This window comes from Ammospiza caudacuta, chromosome 19 (assembly GCF_027887145.1).
Source record: "Ammospiza caudacuta isolate bAmmCau1 chromosome 19, bAmmCau1.pri, whole genome shotgun sequence".
NCBI classification, from domain to species: domain Eukaryota; kingdom Metazoa; phylum Chordata; class Aves; order Passeriformes; family Passerellidae; genus Ammospiza; species Ammospiza caudacuta.
In genome coordinates, this window is record NC_080611.1 from 540,127 (window position 1) to 559,799 (window position 19,673).

Genomic DNA, 19,673 nt, shown 5'->3' on the forward strand with positions numbered 1-19,673 from the left:
CCACTTTTTCTTAAGTTTCTTGTAATCCAATAATTTACTCCATTTTGCCTACAAGTTCTTAATTTGGATGGGTTATAACAGTGGCTGTTGACATAGGTGTGTGTAATAAAGGAGGAACTTTGGTTTCTTTCTATGTGATGCGTTCTGTAGCATTTGTGACACAATCCTGCTGGTATCCCGAAAGGGAAAAGGCAACAAATGAGTGCCAGAAACAGGAATAACAGAGGGCCAGTATGGCTTATACTCCCACCTCTCATCCCTGTGAGGTTGCAACCCACAGCAGGTGTATTTGATCTTCTCGGTGGTGAAATAGAGAGGCCAATCTGGTCTTGCCCTCTATTTCCTTGTCACTTTCTCTTAACTAATTACTAGGCAAATTGTTTTTGACACTCTTTAACTGTGGTCTCTTACTGTTCCTCAGGTATCTCTCATTTAACAGGCACTAATAATTCCCATCCACAAAACCAAGTCAGTACTTTAACACTTTTTGCAATAAGAGCATAAATTTTGCGCATCACAACACTAATTACTCTTACAATTTAAGCATTTACTTATAACCCACCTAGCATGTCCAGTATTGGAATGAATCAAGTAAAGTTTACTAATTCTCCCTTGTACAATTCCAGGGCTAAGGTCAGAATACAAAAACATTCTTGATCTTTCTATCTGAGGTATTCCTCCCCCAAGGAGATGTTTTATTCAGGTAGTGCTCAAAACCAGTGATATAAGCATTATCTTATTTCTTAATTCAGTGTAATTCTTTGTACATTTTTTGGATCATTTGGGTTTTCTCAAACCATTACCACTCAGTCCCCATTGGAAAGTCAGTTCAGTATCACCCGGTTTAAATGTGATAGTCCCTTCCTCAAGTTTCTTCACAAGTCCTTTGATTCTGCTGGCATGAATTCACTCTCTTTCCGTGATTTTGATTGTTGCTTCAGTAGTACCTGGAAAGGACTTCTTAATAGCATAGTAATAAAAGAAAGATAATACTGCATTAACTTTTACTATTTGATTTCCTCCTAAACTTTCTGGGTTTAGCTAAAAGCTTTCTCTACAGCAGCCTCTTCTTCAGGAAAAAAGCCTTCTCGTTAACGGCAAACAAAACACACAAAAGAAAAAAAAAACAACAAAAAACTTATTACTTAAGAAAAACAAACCGCTATGTGAGGTTTGGAGAGTCATCAATCTCCACTTTGATTTTATCTTTGAGTGCTAGCCCCTCTCCCCCTCTCTTCACGGCCTTGCTGTCCGTGCTGTTCTTGGCCCTTCCCCCGGTGCGGCCCCTTGGCTGCAGGGCCGGAGCCGGGGAGAGCAGCCCCGGGCATGGGGACCCTGGGGGCTGCCCTGGGTCTCTTTTGCCCTCTCTCTCTGTCTCTCTTCTTCTCTCTCTCGGCCCACTTCCAGGGCCGACGCTGCCATCCCGGGCTCGGGACCCCGACAGTCTGGGAGCCCCCCTGGCAGCTCTGCCCCGGAGCCAGCCCGCTCCTGGCCGCAAACCTGTGTCCTCTGCTGCCAGCACCGCCCGGGGCACCTCCATGGATCGGTCCCTGCCGCAGCCCCCGAGACCCCGCCGCTCGTAGGGAGCGCTCAGACACCTCCCAGCCTTGACAACCCCAAACTTGGCGTGCCCAGGTGCTCCTGACATTCTTTCTCTTTCTCTCGTCAACTTATCCTCTTTTCTCTTCAAGGAGGGCCCGTTCTGCTAAGGCTTTTCCGGACCCCAGTGTGGCATTGAATAACCTCCCAACAACCATGTGTTAAGACACTTCTCTGCCTTTCATGCAAAAAACTTGCATTCACACTTCTGCTCTCTTCGAGCACCAAGATGTCATCACTTCACATTCTAACATCTCAGAGTTTCCTAACTACTTCTCTACTTCAACTTCTCTCTTTCTTCTCTCTCAGTTGTAACCCTTATGGGGTCGATATTTATTCTTCCCCTATTTCTTTCTCCAGCCCAAACTTCTTCGTTGATTTTTTTTTTCTTCATCCTCTTGGCTTAATTTCAAAACTCTAGCTGTCATTTTCTTATTTTCTGATATAACTCTTACTCTTAATTGCACTTGTAAGACTCTTCCCAATAAATTGCTACCTGCCCCTGGGACCAATAACACATCTCCCATCTAAATTTTAGTTTCTTCCCTCAATTACCACATCTTTAATGACCAGAAATGTAAAACTTCCTCTTTTTGCCCCTGTTACTTTCACTATATGTTTGCTCACACTATAACCTTTTGGAACGTTTAACAGGCAGGTTTTCTCTGCCCCTGTGTCTATAACAAATTCCAATTCTTCTTCTTGGGGACCCACTTTTAAAGTTATCACAGGCTCCTGATGGTATTTGTTCCCCCCCAAAAAAATTAGAGCCTATTACTTTTTTTTTTTTTTTTATGGACCCATTTCTTTAAAGATTTTCAGATCTTCTGCTTACTTAGGACCATTTTCCTTTTTCTCTAAAGTTTGTTTATCTATTTAGTTGGAGTTTTTTCTTTCCCCTCTAAAAGCTGTCTCTCAAAAATCTTTTGTTTTCACATTTCGCCTTTGATATGCTGTCTCATTTATTCTCTTGGTTATGTAATTACAATAACTGTTCATGTGTTTACTCCCCTCCTCATTATTTTAACCCCATTCAAGAGGTACAGTTGGCATTTTGTCTTCTCTGGGGGTCCCTGTGGATTATCTTTTTCTTAAGCTTTTATTTCAGTTGCTCTGATTAATTGCTTTTCTTCCTGAGAAAAATATTATTTTCATTACCAACCACATCTCTTCTCAAGTATACATGTTTGGACCTAAAAGTTGGTCTAATTGTTCAGCTATGCGTATGGGATTCTCCAAATATCTCTTTTATTTATTTCTTAAAATTTCAGACCTCAGACAAAGTGAAAGAAGCATTTACAAACTCTGATCCATCACCCCCCTTTGAGAACCTCTCTTAATGGAAATAGACCAATCTCTTTATCCCATTCTTTTTGGATTTTTATCTTCTACAGCCTTTCTCACGTATTTTTAGGAAGAATCAGGAGAGGGCTTTCTTCTAACTGAATTTTTAGTGCTTCGATAAAGTGATTCCTTTAGAGAGTTTCCCTGAGCAGCCGGAGCTGTTGTTACCAAGGGAATGGAGCTCAGGGCAGGACGGGGAGACTCGGCCCAGCTCAGGGTCTGGGGGCTCCAAAGGCAGGGTCTGTGGTTGGGATCGCCCGAGGGGATCGGCCCAGCTCAGGGTCTGGGGGCTCCAAAGGCGGGGTCTGTGGTTGGGATCGCCCGAGGGGATTGGCACAGCTCAGGGTCTGGGGGCTCCAAAGGCGGGGTCTGTGGTTCGGATCGCCCAAGGGGATCGGCACAGCTCAGGGTCTGGGGGCTCCAAAGGCAGGGTCTGTGGTTCGGATCGCCCAAGGGGATCGGCACAGCTCAGGGTCTGGGGGCTCCAAAGGCGGGGTCTGTGGTTCGGATCGCCCAAGGGGATCGGCACAACTCAGGGTCTGGGGGCTCCAAAGGCGGGGTCTGTGGTTCGGATCGCCCGAGGGGCCGTTCCGGTGCAGGCCGAGCTGGAGCGGGGATCGCCCCCTCACGGCTCACGGCGGCTGATCCGGCACAGACAAAGCCGGGACTGACCCCGGGAGCCGACAGAATCAAGGCAGCCGGGGATGGGACAGACGGAACCCCCCTCGGTGCGGTCAGCGCGGTAACCACGGCGCACAGGGCAGGACAGACCCCCAGCCCCGGCACGAACTGCGGAGCGGGACTGGGACAGACGGACTGGGACACACGGACTGGGACACACGGACTGGGACAGACGGAGTGTGCCGGAGCCGGCACAGGGGCTGGGAGGGCTGGTGCGAACGAGTGGGGGAACGAACGGGAATGGATGAGGTAATTTGTTCTCAGCTTTATACTTTCCCCGTTTTGCTTTTATTGACTTCCAAAAATGTTATTTTCTTACAGCCTCCCCCCTCCCCAGCATGTGGTATACTCTTTTTCTTCTGGTTTAAACGGTTTTTACAAATAAATCCAGAGCTTAGCAAATCTAAACTTCTGCTTGGATACTTTGAAATGGTCGACGAGCTAACTCACGACCTTCTCATATTGTTTTTCTTATCACCCTTTTATTTATCTTTTGGCAAATTATACATGTTTCAAGTACTTGTTTTTTTACTCTAAAAGTCTCAGTGCACCCATAGTTCTTTTAAAAAAATGATCACACCTAGCCTGTGTATCCCACCGGGCTTTTTGATGCATGTCTTCTGCTACTCCCTCATAAGCGTTTTATTATCTAATTGTCTTCCATATAAAGATGTTTCTATTTCCCCAATTTATCTTGTTCGCCACGATCTTGTTTTAATTCCCCCCCCTCTTTTTTTTCTTCATTTGGAGTTAATATTAACTCTTTCAGCTCTATTTTCTGCTGCATCTTTAGCTTCTTGATCTGCCAATTATTTATTTTATTTCTTCTTATTTCTAGGTCTTTACCTTTTGGTGTCCTTTAATATGTACTATTGCTATCTCTCTTAGGTAATTTTAATGCCTCTAAAACCTCGAAAATAAGTTTCTCATGTACTAATCTTTTTCTTCTTTAATTAAGCAATCTCCCTTTTAAAATTTTTCTTAAGGTACGTGCTACTCTAAAGGCATACCTTGAATCAATATATAACTCTCTTATGTTAAATTTTCTAATGCTGTTTTTAAGTATATAATTCACAAGTTTGCATGTTTTTTCTCATCAACTTCTGCATACCCTGTATTTTGCAATGAGTTGTATTTCTGTTTGTTAACATAACTCCCAAAGTGCTGTCTTGGGGTATTTCTGTTGGTAATTTTTTTCTGCTTTTCTTTTCCTGTATCCACCTTACTGAATTTCTGTCTCATTTTTCAGTTTTCTATCTATTCGTCCCCTGCTTCTGTTTTTCACTTTTTACTAACAACTTAAATACCACTTTTCTTTCAACTACTTACACCCAAAAAAAACCCTTTTTCTCACACTGCTTTTCAATACAATCCACCTCCCTCCAAGGAGATATGGTAAGGCTTAAAATGCACAATCGACATTACCTATACTTTCATTCATCTACATTCACTCACTTTTATTTCTCATTCACTTTCACACATTCCTTCACACTCTCAAGACACAAAGTGGATCCTTATTGCTAGAAAATCACAGGTCCTTGTGGCCCCCTCTTTTGCTTTGGGGTTTACCTCCAGGTCTCAGTGTCACCAGGCCCCCTAGAAGGGCCCTGACTCTGGCTGCCTCTGGTGTCCGTTCCCCTGTGAGGCTGTCTGCGTGTCTTTCACACTCTTCAGCTACGGCCCCTCACACGCCCAGGGAACGCTAGCCTGGTTCGCAGGTCACTCACTCCTCTTCGGCCCAGAAGCCCCCACCCAGCCGGGAGCTACAGCCTGGTGTGCAGGTCACTCACTCCTCTTTCCGCTGCCTCCCCCTTCCCACCCGCCCAGGAAATTGAGGCTGACTCTGTGTGTGTCTCACTCTCACACACCACAAAACAACAATAAGGTCCCTTTTACTTTCACATCACCTATTACAAGTTTAGGTGTTACTGGCCAGTCCCGGTGCTATTGGATATCCCTCAACCCAGCTGTGTTATCCAACCTCAAATGCTCTTGGGCAATTTTTCCCTCAATCCTGCTGTGTTGTCCAACCCCAGATGGTCTCGGGTAATTTTCCTTCAATTCAGCTGTGTTGTTCAACCCCAGATGCTCTTGGGCATTTTCTGTCCCTCAACCCAGCGGTGTGGTACAACTACAGATGCTCTTTGGCATTTAATTTGTTCTGCTGTGTTGTCCAACCCTGGATGTTCTTGGGCATTTTTTTATCCCTCAATCTAGCGGTGTTGTCCCACCCTGAGTGTTCTCGGGCATATCCTCACTCTGACAGAATTCTGCTCAACCCTGTTCTTGGATGCTCTTGGAATATAAATCCCTCAGCCCAGCAGGTTTTAGGGGCCCCTCCTGTCCTGTTTCCTAGTGGATTGGGCTAGGAAACCTTGCTCCCCACCTCCGAGGGGTCCAACCCCTCCCTGAGACCCAGTCCCAGTTACTCCGGGGGATTCTTTCACTCTCTTATGAGTCGCTTTGTCTCTTTACTGGCCGCTTTTCCAGCGAAAAGTCAGAAACGCAGCATGGGAGACTCCGCACTCACTGTGCAGGTCTGGGACAAGCAGCCCGCCTCTCATTCACACGCGTTCATCCCCCGTGCCTGCCCCCCCCCAGAAGTACTTACCAATCCTTTTTCCTTCCCGGGTTCTTCGTGCGCACTACTACTCTTAGGGGGCAAATTACAGCAGTTGTAGGGAGCCTTTTCCCGTTCTCTTTGTTTTATTGTCTCCTTTTGTCCACAGATCGTAACCTGCGTCTGTCCGTCACTTCAGGGGAAGCAGAGCGAGGCTGCCAAAGAGGGCAGGGCGCGCCTTCCCCACTCTGACTCTCCTAAAGCACCGGCAGCGAGGTGTTAGCAACCATCCTCTGCTACCAAATTGTGAAAAACGCCAATCACTTGTTTTTAACATTTTTAATGTTTAATAGTAATAAGATGGTTATATAGTAACACAATTAGAGTAATAACAATTTGGACAAATTGAATTAGGACAATATGCGACAATAAAAACAAAGAGTTACAGACGTTCGGGTACATTTTCTGGGCAGCACGAGCCTGAAAAAGGACTCCCGGTAACAAAGGATTAACCCTTAAAAACAATAGCCCGTTGCATATTCATACACTTCATACATGATGCATAAATTCCATTCAAACACAGGATTCTGTCTGATCAGTGTCAACTTCTTCCCTCTAATCCTAATAGTGCCTCCAAGGTGGGAAGAAGTTTGTTTCTTCTGATAAGAAGGCCATAAATTCTTTTTCTCTGAAAGATCTAGGTGTCCTGTGGCTGTTATCTCGCTGCAAGCCCTTTCTGTTAAACAAAGCATCTTACATAGCATAGTTTCTATTTTAACAATTTTTATAACCTAAAACTATATTTAACACAGTACTTAAGAAAATTAATACAGCATTGCTTTCTAATACATCACATATATTATTCATTTTAATATTTGGAAAAGCCAATAATAAAATACAGGCATTTTTCACACCCCATTTCTGGACATCAGGCCTCCCTGCTCCCCTTTTCCTGGCCATCCCATGGCTCCCAGCCTCCAGACTGGCCATTGGCTTGACCCTGGGATGCCCTGGAATGCCTTGGTCCCCCATTCCTGCCTTTTCCAGCCCCCAGCCCCAGCTTTGTGCAAAACAAGAGACTCCCTGAACTCCTTGTTCTCAAATATCCCCGGTGTCCCCACCCTGGTCTCCCCTTTTTGGGAAACCCTGGACTCCCCTTTCCTGGGCTCAGGGACCCCCTGGAACTCCCTTTTACCTCTCCACATCCCTGCCCCTGTCCCCTGTCCCTGTCCCCTGTCCCTCGGCTCTGTGGGGCCAGGGACAGCAGCAGGAGCCAGGGCAGCCCTGGGGGAGAACAACCCTGAGCCCCAGCTGGGCCAGTTCCCCCAGGTCACTCCCAGCATGGGCCCTGTGGCTCCCAGTCACCCCCAGGATGGTCCCAGTCACTTCCAGTTACACTCAGGATGTTCCCAGTATCATCCCAGTCACTCTCAGCATGATCCCAGTATGATCCCAGGTGTTCCCATTCACCCCTACTATAGTTCCAGGCACTCCCAGTATGGTTCCAGTCCTTCCCAGTATGATTCCAGGATGAACCCAGTCACTCTCAGTACGGTGCCGTTTGCCCCCAGTATGGTCCCAGTCACTCCAAGTCACCCAGTAGGATTCCAGTCACACCCAGTAGGATTCCAGTCAATCCCAGATACTCCCAGTATTATTCCAGTGACTTCCTTTATGGTTCTTTTGTGATTCCAGTCACTCCTGGTCTCTCCCAGTACATCCCAGTTGTCCCTAATGTGTTTCCACTCACTCCCAGTTGCTCCCAGTAGCTTCCAGTATGATTCCATTTGCTCACAGCCACTCCCAGTCACCTCCAGCATGATCCCTGTCACTCCCTGTATATCCCAGTTGCTCCACCATGGTCCAAATTGCCCTCAGCCTGCTCCTAGTCACTTCCAGTATGATTCCAGAAGGATCCCAGTCACCCTCAGTGTGGTGCCAGTTGCTCCCAGTATGATCCCATTTGTCCCAGCATAGTTCCATTTCCTCCCAGTGTGATCCCAGTTGCCTCTAGCACAGACCCAGTCCCTCCCAGTATGATCCTACTCTGATGCCATGATGATCCTAGTTGCTCCTAGTATGGTCCTGGTTGCTCCCATTTCCTCCAGTCTGATCCCAGTTGCTCCCAGTGGCCCGTGTTATGTTTTGGAATGGGAGGAAATTTAGGGAAGTGATGCAAAGTTTTTTGTGTATCTGACAGTCTGTTGAGCTGCTGAAAAGCTAGACGTGCTTTTGTGAAACACATATGGTAAAGATGAAAAAATTCAGAAACTTTTCTTTTCTTTGTTGGTCGGCAGGGAGGTGCTGGGTTTCGGTTTGGGCTTCTGCTCTGTGTCTGGGCTGGGCTGGGCCAGGCCATCTTGCTGCAGGCTGGGCTTCTTTTCTATTTTCTGGGCTGCTTGCTGGCTTCTCTCTCCATGGGCTCTGGTTTGGCCGGGCTGGGCTTCAGCAGCTGCCGGGCAAGGAGACAGGGGAGGCTGTGGAGCTTTAGCCAGAGCAGGGCTGGCTGTGGCTGCGAAGATCTCGCTGTCAGGCTGCTGCTTCTTCTTCTTAGCGTGGCTGAGACCAGAGACTTCTGTGGCTGGTGTAGAAAACTAAACACTAACTATAAAGCTGATCTGAACACAACTGAGCCACACCTTTCTGTTAGTAGTTACCGGTGGGTTAGGTAGGCTTCAGGCGTGATGTTAACTTTTTCAGTACTTCAATCTTCTTTTGAATGAGAGAAAAGAAAAAAATGCAAGTATATTAAAAACAAGATGAAGACATTAAAGGTAATAAAGAAGAAGGTAAGTAAGTCCCAGATGGGAGGGGTGAGAAGATGCTTTGTTTTTAGAGCTGAATTCCTCTTGTAAGCTATAAAGAAAAGACTCTTTTCCCTTATAATACATAAAATGATAAGGAAATTAAAGTGTTTGAATTGATATTAGGTAAAGGCTTCTATGTTAAAGTAAGCAGATGTTGAAATAGCTGTAATCTCATGAGAAGTTTGTACAAAGAAAGAGCACAGTCTTGTGCTTCTAAAAATGAAGATCTGTGCTCCCAGAGATGAAAGTGATTTTAGAGATAGATAATGAGAACTTTTGCCTTTAAACAGCTCATCTTTAAAACAATACCCCATAAACCAATATAGCCCATCTCCAAGCTGTGGGAAGGTAGAAATAAGGTAGAAATAAGAAAGATTTTACAATAGCAAGGTTCCCCTGGCGGTTGTTATTCATGACAAAATTGAGAACCAAGAGAAAACTGTTTTTTCCTTTTGTAGAAAAGTCTCCATAACTTTATCAAGACGGACTTCTCTCCCTAAGTGAACTAAAAAAAGACTCTTTGAGAGGTAGTAAACTGACTAGAAATCTTAAGTTTAGTTTCTTTACATTGTCAGTGAGAAAGAAAAAGTTGTGGGGAGAAGTATTCTAAAAAGTTTGCTTTGATTCTTACTACCTTTTTTCTCTTTTTACTTACTATTATTAAAATTTTTCTTTCTACCCTTTTAAAGTTTTGAGCCTGCTTTACCTTTCTCCTAATCCTATCTCACAACCAAAAATAAGTGTATTAGTAATTAACCAACACCAAACCCACCACATTCTTTAGTGCATTAGCCAAAAAAATCTCAAAATTAAAGAGATCTTATATTAGCAAACCAAAACCACGACACCCTAGCACAGACCCAGTCACTCCCAGTATGATCCCAGTATGAATCCATTGTGATCCCAGTCTTCCCCAGCATAGTCCCAGTCAATCCCAGTTGCCCCCAGTGTAGACTCAGTGACTCCAGTCGCTCTCAGTGTGTTCTCAGTCACCCCCAGTATGGTTACAGTCACTCCCAGTATATCCCAGTTGGTCCCACTATGATCCCTGTTGCCCCAGTTCTGGCCCTGCTGAGTCCCAGTGTGCTCTGATCCTGCTCCCAGTGGGTCCCAGTGCTGGGCACGGTGAATCCCAGAGTGTCCCGGTGTATCCTGGAGTATCCTGGTGTGTCTTGGTATGTCCCGGTGTGTCCCAGTGTATCCCAGTGTGTCCCGGTGTATCCCAGTGTATCCCAGTTTATCCTGGTGTATCCCGGTGTATCCTGGTGTATCCCGGTGTCCCAGTCCATCCCAGCCTGTCCCAGTCCATCCCGGTCCATTCCCTTCACTGGGAGTGACTGGGATCATACTGGTGGAAAGTGGAACCTTACTGGGCCAAGTGGATGTGACTGGGAATGACTGTGAGTGTGCTGAGGGCAACTGGGATATACTGGGAGTGTCTGTAACCATGCTGGGGGTGACTGGGAACACACTGAGAGTCCCAGAGGGTCCAAGGACACCGTGGTGACACTAGGGAACCTCATGGAACCAAGGGGATCATGGTGGCACCACTGGAGCCCGTGGAACCAAGGGGATCATTGTGGCACCACTGGAGCCCATGGAACCAAGGGGCCTTGGTGACACAGCAGGGCTTCAGTGAACCCAGAGACCATTATGGCTCTGTGGGGCCTGATGGAACCATGGAGACCATTGGGACCCTTCAGGGCCTCGTGTCACCAAGGGGGCATTATGGCACCTCAGGGACACATGGAAGCAAGGGACCATTGGGTCCCATGGAACTGAGGGAACATGGAATAGGCCTGGCTGGCTTGGCCTCCCAGGGGCCACTGGACAGCTCTGGCTGATGTTGGGGTGTCAAGGGCTGCCTCTCATCAGCTCCTGGAGCACTGGGGCTCTGTGCTTTCCTTGCTAGGAAAGGAACTGTCAATCTCTTCTAAGCACCCATGGCCAGAACTGGGATTTCAACTCCAAATTTTTCCTATAGGAATATTGCCAGGACAAGTGTGGCAAGCAATGGTTTCAGGAGAGTCACCTCCCATCTGTCCCCAAAACACTGGGGAAGGCTCCGTGCTTTCCTCCCTATGAGAAACAACTGTCCTACTTCTCCAGGCATGCATGGCTGAGATTGGTCTTCCACCTCCAGAAATCCCTAAATCCAAAGACTGCTCCCAGACAAAATCTGCCATTCCTGACAAGTTTGGCTGGCCTTGGCCCAGTGAGACTCTCACCTGCCTTCCAAACACTGAGGCTCTGTGCTTTCCTTCCTATGGAAAAGAACTGTCCTTCTCAGCCAGGTGCCCATGGCCACAATTGGGATTTCACTTCCAGCATTCCCTGTAGTGACAGACTGGAGGAGATCATTGGCTTGAAACATTTTGTGTGTGAGGGAGGAAGGGGCAGGTCCAGCCTTGCCCTGCCCTGGAACCCCAGCACTGCCCTTCCCTGGAACCCCAATCCCCCCAGAGCCTCTATCCCAGCCCAGCAGTGGCTGCCAGTCCCTGGCACAGCACAGGCAATGCTCCACAGCCACCTCTGCAGCCCCAGCCCAGCTCCTGAGGGACCAAATGACCCCAAGGCCCAGCTGGGGGAAGGGCCCAGGGAGACCAAGGGGTATTGAAGGCTGACCACAAGGCAAGCATACATCTTGACCCTACCTCCTCTTGGAATTTCTGTCTGAACACTGCTGGAATCCAGGAGTTGGTAACTCTGTGTGTGCACCTCTGTATCTTTTCAGCCAACAAAGCCAAGGGAAAGCACAGTTCCATCAAATGCAAAAGTCATTCCTCTGCTGGATATTAAATCCACTTTCCACAGCAGACAGCCTCAGAGCAATGGAAAACACCTTCTGTGCCCAGCACAGATCCCAAGGTCTCCCCAAACCCTCCCTGCCCTAATTCTGCCCAGATTTGCTCTTTGCACACATGAGTCACACACTGAAGTCAGGAGCTCCCTCCATGCCCAGAGGGAGGAAAAGAGAGAAAGGGGATGAAGAGCTCTCCTGTGCAGAGCCAAGGTCCAAGTGCTCTGGGATGTCCCAAAACCATATGTCCACCATCCCCCAGAGATTTCCGTACAGCAACAGTTTCAGACAAAGACAAAAGAAAAGGTAATTCTGTGAGATATAAACACAATTAAGATGTTGACTAAGATGATATTTATTTGAGCTTCAGAAATATTAGGCAATTCCCTGAAGCTTGAAGCATGAAACCAGTCAGCTGAAGGGCACTTGAATGACCAGAAAGCATTGAGAGGAGTGTTAGGGTTTTTTGCAGGAGAATGGACATATGCAACATATGCACAATCCAGCCTTCACAGAAACTGAGTAAGGTCTCTATGCCCTTGAAGGACACAAAAGAAGAAGAACACGCTCAGCAGCAGACGGTTCAGGATGCAAAGGCACACAAGAAAACCATAGTGAGATGCATGAAGAAGAAAGACTAACTAAAATTAACTGAAATGTCAAAATGCGTGCATAAAAAGGATTTAACCAATCATGTATTAGCTTGAGGTATGAACAATAGAGAACAGTATAAATATGGCTTGCTTTTTGTAATAAATTGGTTTCACTTGATCATATTAATCATGGTGTGATGTCCCATTAATGATCCTCTGCACCTGGGAACCAGAAATGCATGCAAGCCTCCACCCCAAGAGACATTATGAATTCAGAAAACATGGCCATTAACTGCTTTATACCAACACAGAGTAATGGCAACCAAAATGCAGTCAGACCAGGGTTTTTTCCACTCTCTCTCAAGCCCCACACGTTGGGCACCAAATTTTGTGCTGGTTTAGGGCAAATCTGGGAGAAAACCTCCAAAGAGGCTCCTCCAGAAAGGAAACGCACACGGCCCCTCCCCACAACCGGGTCAGGAAGGATTCCCTGGAGAGAAGTGGAAAGAACCTGTTTATTTAACAGGCAAAGCACCCCCAGCACACAAAATGAACAATACCAGGTGACAACACTCTTTCATCACTCTGAAAAAGATGACAAATTCAGAAAGTCTCTCTTGGGAGTGGTTGCTCTGTTATCAGTCCCTCCAGTGCTGGGGTAGCTGCTGCAGCCACAAGGTGCAAACTCTCAGTGTTTCCCAGGTCCCAGTCCAGAGCAGGTTTGAGTGGCTCCAAAAAAGGGAAAGGAAAAACAGTCCAGGGAAACATTTGGTGTGCTTAGCTAAACTAACTAATGAGCAGAAACAAAAGCAAGAGCAAAGCAAAAAGCCAAGCAAAAAGCCAAAGCAGCACCATGTACTGCCCTGTCTCTGTGTCCCGCCAGCCATGGGGGAGCGGCTGATAACAAAACCAAAACAAAACTTCGCTCTTCAGAGCCAGTCTTGAAGGCACAGAACATAATATCCAGCATAAACAGAACAGATGAATGGGGATACAAGCATCATAACGTCACCTTAGGACAGTCCTGCACCCAAAATTTTTTCCTGCACCCACTGCTGCATCCTGAGTCCTGTCCTGCACCCCGAGTCCCATCTTGTACCCAAATTCTGTACTGTCCCATACCCCAAACTCAAACCTGCCCCCAAACCCCAACCCCACCCCTCGTTCATCACCACATTCCTGTTTCACACCCTCTCAACTCCTGTCCCTCTCCACCCCTGTCCCACCCCCAAATTTATTCCCTGTCCCTGATCCCCTCCCTGTTCCCTCCCCAACCCAGTCCTTGCCCACAAGTGGGGGGCAGCAGCAAAGGCAGCTGGTTGGGGCCGGTGGAGTTGGAAGTGCTGCAGCCCCCTGAGCCTCCTCGCCCTGGACACGCTCCAGAAGTGCATCTTCAGCCACGAGAGCCACAGCCAGGAATGAGTGTCACCTGTCCCCATTGATCATCTGTAAGAGACAGTCTGAGGTTTCCCTTATCTGCCTCACGACCACTGTGATGGACGGAAACTGAAGCCCCCTCCCAAGGGCTGAGACTGAGACCCCTATAACTCTAACACAGGGGGCTGGCCGGACTGCAGCGAGATGTTTGCCAAGTGTTGCCTGCAGGTGTGTTCCCTGGACCAAGAAAACAATTGGTCTTGCTCACTGCTGAGAACATGGACTGTCTGTAAACTTATCTGTTCCCTCTTGGTGGTTTCAATAGACTTACCTGTTCCCCCTTTGGTGGAGGACTATAATAGAACCAAGACTTTGAGATTCTCCCTGACGTGACAAGATCGATCTATTGGCTTGACCATGAGGGTTTCATCTCTTGATTGGCAGCGATTCCTCCCCTCTTTCTCTCTCTCTCTCTCTCTCTCTCTCTCTATCCTTTATTCTCCTTTCTAATCCTTCCATCACATCTGCTGTGGGCTCTCAACAAGAGGTGCATTTGTTTTGATTAATACCAAAATCCCCTTCCGTGTTGCTTTTGCCCTCTGAGATCAGTTAACGAGCCATCATGACCCCCGCTTGTACGAGGGGATCATGACACCATCCTGGTGGCCCTGGTGACCCTACCATTGTCCCTGCTGGCCATCCTGGTGGCTGTGCTGGCTCTGCCATGGTCCCCACTGGCCATCCCGTCCAATCACTCTCCGTGTTGGCCATTCTGGTGGCCCCAATGGTCCTGCTATCATCCATGCTGGTGGCCACAGTGTCCCCCCATTGTCTCTGGTGCAGACGGCCCAGCGAGTACATCCTGCTGCTCACCAAGGTGGGGCTGGGGTGGTGGCCATGGGGACATGGAAGTGGTCAAGAGGGTGTTGGTGGTCATGGAAGGGTTGGCCATAGAGGCCAGCAGGATGCTGGTGGCCATGGGGGGCTTGGGCATAGACTGGTGGCCACAGGAGAACAGTGGTGGCCATGGGCAGCATTGACCATAGAGCTGGTGGCCAGTGGGATGGTGGTGCCATAGGGTGGTGGCCATGGATGGGATTTGGCCCCAGGTGGCCACAGACTGGTGGCCCCAGTGGCCCGTGGCTCATCTTGCCCCTGCAGGACGAGAATGGCCGCACCCTGTCGGACGAGGACATTGCGGCTGAGGGTGACATCTTCATGTGTGAGGGTGAGCACGAGCTCACAGGTGCCATTGGGGAAGAGGCCCTTCAGTGTCCCCTCACTCACCCAGTGTCCCCACAGGCCATGACACCACGGCCAGTGGCCTGGCATGGCTCTTCTACAACCTGGCCGGCCATCCTGAGCACCAGGAGCGATGCTGCCAGGAGGTCCAGGAGCTCCTGGCTGGCCAGGACACTGCAGACATTGAATGGTGAGATGTCCCCAGGGCCACCCCAGTCATGTGGCTTGGGAGCATGGTGCCACCCCCGCTTGTCCCCAGGGAGGACCCGTCCCAGCTGCCCTTCACCACCATGTGCATCAAGGAGAGCCTGCGGCTGCACCCTCCTGTCACTGCTGTGTCCCGGCGCTGCACTGAGGACATCCCCCTGTGTGATGGCCGTGTCATCCCCAAGGGTATGGCATGGCCAGGGTGTCCCCAGTGTCACCACCCACCCTCATCTGCTGTCCCTAAAGTGGCCATTCCCATCCCACCAGGGGTCATCTGCCTGATGAGCATCTACAGGACCCACCACAACCCAGACTTTTGGCCCAAGCCTGAGGTAGGGCCACGCTCTGAGGTGTCCCTGTCACCATGGTGGTGACAGCTGTGTCCCCTCTGTGTGACTGTGTCGGTGTCACCCCAGGTGTTCAGTCCTCTGACGTTCAGTCTGGAGAACAGCAAGGAACGGTCCCCATCGTCCTTCATCCCCTTCTCTGCTGGCCCCAGGTATGTGCTGGAGTGGGGACAGGAGTGTCCCCAAGTGCCACCCCTCTCCCTAGCTGGGTTCACAGTGGGGTGACAGTGGGGAGGAGCAGGGAATAAATGGTAGCATGAAAGGGACGGTATCATGGTGGTGGTGGGGATGTGTTGTCCTTGGCCATAGGACACCCCATGGAATGGACATGTCAACCCATGGACTTGTCTCTAGGCCACTTGTGTCACCATCCATGGCCATGTGCCCCATGTCCTCCTCCATGGCCATAGAGCCCCATGTCACCATCTCTATCTGTGACATCCCCCATGCTCAATATCACCATCCACAGCCATGTCCTTGTCCCCATCCCCACCACATCCCCACCCAGGTCCTTGTCCCCATCCCCACCATGTTCCCACCCAGGTCCTTGTCCCCATCTCTACCATGCCCCCACCCATGTCCCACAATGTCACCATCCGTGTGTTAGTTAAATGTCTTTATATTTACCCCAATGTTGGGTGAAGGATAATGAAAAATGAAAGAAAATAAAAGCATTTACGTGTCCATGCTGGCTGAGTATCCGTGTACCTGGGCGGGTAGAAAGGACCTTTTCTAGAGGGATTTCCACTCCATTGTCTCCAAAATCCTGGGTTTTGCCCCAGTCAATCACCATTTGGCTGTGGAAGATGCTGGTGGGCCAGAGAGAATTAGAATCATGGAATGATTCAGGTTGGAAAAGACCTCCAACACCATTTGGAATTCTGGATGCCACCCGAAGAATGATAGGATGCAAAAGGTGAGACTTTTTTGGGGTTGAAAGTAAAAAACTGTGCTGTCCACTATGAAATTCTGATGTCTGTTTGCATCCCAATGGGTTTTTCTCTGGCCGTGTCCAAGTGCCCAAGGTGAGCCAGGAAGATGTGGAGACCACCAGCCAGGTGTCTTCCCAATATGGATCACCAGGACCATGGATGACCAAGTCTCCGCCCAGCAAGGGTCACTGTGGACCATCCAGTGGGGGTCCCCACTGGGGGATGGAGTTGAAGCAGCGCTCAAAGCTCTTCCTGTCACTGTAGGACACAAAACAACACGAGCGCACACACTGCTGCTCTCAAGGGGAAGAAAAGGGAAGTTTATTTCCTGACTCCAACATTTATAGTTTTCTAAAAGCGACCGTGGATTGGAGGGTGAAAGTGCCACCTCTCCAATGACACTGGACAAACTAACAGTCCATCATATTTTTCTTCTTCTATAAAAGAATGCAAAACAATAAGTTATTTACAGAAAGTGTTTGAGAAAGTTTGCTACAAGAATGTAAACATCAGAAGGCTCAGAAAATCTTAAAAAATCAAGGCAACACTCTTCCTGCACACAGGGCACTTGTTGGGCATCCCTTACTGCAGCCTCCCTTGGTGTTGGGTCACGGCAGAGTTCTGGGAGAAGCTCTTCCCACACTTGGGACACTGTCAGGACCTCTCCCCAGTGTGGATCCACTGGTGGGTGACAAGGGTGGAGTTTTTCTAAAAGCCCTTCCTGCAGTCAGGGCAGCAGAAGGGCCTCTATTCTGTGTGAATCTGCTGATGCTTGAGGAGACGGTATCGGCTCTGAAACCTCTCCCCACACTCAGAACACTCATAGTCTCTCCCCAGTGTGGATTCTCTGGTGGGCAATCAGCCTAGAGTTCTGCCTGAAGCATTTCCCACATTCCCCACACTTGTAAGGCCTCTCCCTGGTGTGGATCCTCTGGTGCAGAATCAGCCTAGTGCTCTGACTGAAGCTTTTCCCACATTCCCCGCACTTGTAGGGCCTCTCCCCAGTGTGGATCTTCTGGTGGACAGTCAGGCTGGAGGGGTCGATGAAGCTTTTCCCACATTCCCTGCACTTATAGGGCCTCTCCCCAGTGTGGATCCTCTGGTGGGCATTCAGATGGCAGCTCTGCCTAAAGCTTTTCCCACATTCTCCACACTTGTAGGGCCTCTCCCCAGTGTGGATCCTCTGGTGCAGAATCAGGCTGGAGTTCTCAATGAAGCTCTTCCCACACTCTGAGCACGTGTAGGGGCACTCCCCAGTGTGCATTGTCCGGTGGATGATCAGGCGGGAACTGTCACGGAAACCCTTCCCACATTCCCCACACACAAAGGGTCGTATCCCAGTGTGGATCATCTGGTGGAGTTTCAGGCTGGAGCTCCTCCTGAAGCTCTTCCCACATTCTCCACATTTATAGGGCCGTTCATTGGTGTGGATCCTCTGGTGGACGATCAGGTTGGAGTTGATCCTGAAGCTCTTCCCACATTCCCCACACTTGTGGGGCCGTTCATTGGTGTGGATCCTCTGGTGGACGATCAGGTGGGAGCTGATCCTGAAGCTCTTCCCACATTCCCCACACTCATAGGGCCGTTCCCCGGTGTGGGTCCTCTGGTGGATGAGCAGGTGGTCGCTCCTGCCGAAACTCTTCCCACATTCCAAGCACTGGTGGGGCTTCTTGCCATCATCAAGCTGCTCATGGAACACCACCTCAGTGCTCTGGCCAGATCTCTGGCTGCCTTCCTGGCACAGACTGGGTCTTTCCACCTCAGAGCACCCTGGGCTGGGTTTGCAGCCTCTCCTCCTGAGGGATCTCTGGGGCTTTTCCTCCCCGTTGGATTCCTGTGCCCTGGAGCTGCTCAAAACGGCCTCTGCCACAAGGTTCTGCTGTGGGGATTTGTCCTCCCTGGTCTCCATCCTCAGCTCCTTCCCTGGGGGAGGAAGGACAAGGAGAGGATGGGATTTGCCTCCGTGCCAGAGGGAAGGGGAAGGAGATCCCCCCAGTGCATCCCTGGCTGGACAGCATCAGCAGTGGGGCTGTGCTGCAGCCGGAGCCGTGCTGGGCTGGGAGATGGAGCAGGAGAGAGGGGAAAAGGGGCACCGACTTCCTTCTCACCTGCCTCAGTGCCCTGGGGCATCTTCCTCTTCCTCGCAGCCTTCTCCATCCAGATGAGGTTTGGGAATGGGAAATCCTGGTTTGGCGGAAAAACAAGATGTGAGTGCACTGCCTTTGATGGTCCCACTGGCCAAGTCCATCTCTAGAAGTCACTGGGTGTCTGGTGGCCAGAAATACCTCCAAAAATCAAGGAGTCCAAAAACCTCTCCCAGGAGTTCCCTGTTTCCAGTGTCCTCACTTTGGGGTTATGGGGGTCTCTCTTCTCAGAGCTGCTGGGGGAGCTGTGGGTCCTGGGTATTCCCCCTCTCCCAGGTCCTGCTTACACAGGCTGAGGGTCTTTTGGGGGTCCCAGGGGTGAAATTATGATGCTCGTATCCCCATTTGCCTGAAATAAGCTTTGCACCTTTAACACTGGTTCTGAGAGCAGAGAGGGAGGAAGAAGAAGCACAGAGTTTGTTTTCAGAACCTCTCTCACTCCTCCACATTCCTGCTCCTCTCTTGTCTGCAGATGGACAGACAGCGGGACAGAGCCCTCCTTTGCTTTTGGTTAGTTTGAGCTAGCAGAGGCAGAGAAGTTCCCTGGACGGTGGGTTTTAGTTTTTCCTTTTCTTTGGACCTGTCTAAACCTGCTCTGGACTGAACACCCAGAAGAGCACCAGGTGCTCACACCTGTGCCCCACTGGGGCTGGGCCACAGCATTTCCAGCACCAGAGAGACTCATAGGAGATTGATAAGAGACTGAGCAAGCCAAGCTACAGCTCATGGAGGGACTTTGTGAGTTTGTCATCTCTTTTGGAGCAGCAAGAGATTTTATTGTTTAATACTGTTCATTTTTGGGGCTGGTGAGTGCTTTGCCTGTTCAATAAACAGTTTTTTCCACTTCACTCAAAGCAAATACTTTTCCAGAACCAGCTGGAGGTGGGGCCACTTGACTTTGCTCTTCTACAGGAAACACCTTTAGAGTTTTTCCTCCCAAAATTGCCCTAAGCCAGGACATTGGCTTTGAAGGTCCCACTGGCCAAGTCCATCTCTAGAAGTCACTGAGTGTCTGATGGCCAGAAATACCTCCAAAAATC

The 19,673-nt window shown here is 49.1% G+C and overlaps 1 pseudogene; it reads right to left on the minus strand.

Annotated features, from left to right (window-relative positions):
* Positions 1-16,328: 16,328 nt before the first annotated feature.
* On the minus strand, positions 16,329-18,775 carry LOC131565974 (zinc finger protein 664-like; annotated as a pseudogene).
* Positions 18,776-19,673: the final 898 nt, after the last annotated feature.